General features: G+C 39.2%; 1 pseudogene; it reads right to left on the reverse strand.

The window, feature by feature from the left end:
* Positions 1-1,939, reverse strand: part of LOC105529930 — an 11,758-nt pseudogene that overhangs the window by 287 nt on the left and 9,532 nt on the right.

Consider the following 1,939-nt stretch of genomic DNA (forward strand, 5'->3'; position numbering starts at 1 on the left):
GGAAAGCTGTAACTCTGTGAGATGATTTCACAGAACACAAAGAAGTTTCTAAGAAAGCTTCTTTCTCTTTGTTATCGGAGGATATTTCCTATGGCCGTATACTCTTCAAACGGATCCGCAATATCTGTTCTCAGATTCCACAGAGATAAGGCTAGCAAAGAGATCCGCGAAATACAAATGTAACTCAGTGAGTGGAAATCACACATCATGGAGCAGTTTCTCAGAAAGCTTCTTTCCTGATTTTATCTGAGGATATTTCCTTTTTCAACATAGCCCCCTATGGGTTTCCAAAAATCACTTTGTCATTTCCACAAGAACTGTCTAAGCGAAAGGCTACTTGTGGGGAATGCTGTAACTTTGTGAGATGATTTCACAGAACACAAAGAAGTTTCTCAGAAACCTTCTTTCTGCTTTTCATCGGAGGATATTTCCTTTGACATTATAGAGTTGAAAGGGATCCGAAATATCTGTTCTCAGATTCTACAGAAATAAGGCTAGCAAAGAGATCCAGGAAATACAGATGTAACTCTGTGAATGGAATTCACACATCACAGAACAGTTTCTCAGAAAGCTTCTTTCCAGATTTCATTTGAGTATATTTCCTTTTTCACCATAGCCTTCTCTGGGCATCCAAATATCACTTTGCCAATTCCACAAGAACTGTCTTAGCGATCGGCTTCTTGAGGGGAAAGCTGTAACTCGGTCAGATGATTTCACAGAACACAAAGAAGTTGCTCAGAAAGCTTCTTTCTCTTTGTTGTCTGAGGATATTTTCTTTGGCCCTCTACTCCTCAAAGGGATCCGAAATATCTATTCTCAGATTCCACAGAAATAAGGCTAACAAAGAGATCCACGAAATACAGATGTAACTCTGTGAGATGAATTAATAGAACACTAAGCAGTTTCTCAGAAAGCTTCTTTCCAGATTTCATCTAAGGATACTTTCTTTTTCACCATAGCCCTCTATGGCCTACGGAATAAAACTTTTCCAATTCCACAAGAACTGTCTTAGCGAAATTCTCCTTGAGGGGAAAGCTGTAACTCTGTGAGATGATTTCACAGAAAACAAAGAAGTTTCTCAGAAAGCTTCTTTCTCTTTGGTATCGGAGGATACTTCCTATGGCCCTATAGTCTTCAAACGGATCCGCAATATATGTTCTCAGATTCCACAGAGATAAGGAGAGCAAAGAGATCCACGAAATACAGATGTAACTCTGTGAGTGGAAATCACACATCATGGAGCAGTTTCTCAGAAAGATTCTCTCCAAATTTCATCTGAGGATATTTCCCTTTTCATCATAGCCCTCTATGGGCTTTCAAATATCACTTTAAAAATTCCACAAGAACTGTCTTACCGAAAGGCTTCTTGAGGGCAAAGCTGTAACTCTGTGAGATGATTTTACAGAACACAAAGAAGTTTCTCAGAAAGCTTCTTTCTCTTTGTTATCGGAGGATATTTCCTTTGGCCCTATAGTCTTCAAAGGGATCCGAAATATCCGTTCTCAGATTCCACAGAAATAAGGCTAGCAAAGACATCCACGAAATACAGATGTAACTCTGAAAGATAAATTAACAAAACACTCAGCAGTTTCTCAGAATGCTTCTTTCTCTTTGTTATCGGACGATATTTCCTTTGGCCCTATAGTCTTCAAGGGATCCGAAATATCTGTTCTCAGATTCCACAGAGAAAAGGCTAGCAAAGAGATCCGCGAAATACAGATGTAACTCTGTGAGTGGAAATCACACATCACGGAGCAGTTTCTCAGAAAGATTCTCTTTAGATTTCATCTGAGGATATTTCCTTTTTCAGCAAAGCCGTCTATGGGCTTCCAAATATCACTTTACCAATTCCACAAGAACTCTCTTAGCGAAAGACTTCTTGAGGGGAAAGCTGTAACTCTGTGAGATGATTTCACAGAACACAAAGAAGTTTCTCAGA

Source organism: Mandrillus leucophaeus, unplaced genomic scaffold (genome assembly GCF_000951045.1).
Source record: "Mandrillus leucophaeus isolate KB7577 unplaced genomic scaffold, Mleu.le_1.0 Scaffold793, whole genome shotgun sequence".
Classification (NCBI taxonomy): Eukaryota; Metazoa; Chordata; class Mammalia; order Primates; family Cercopithecidae; genus Mandrillus; species Mandrillus leucophaeus.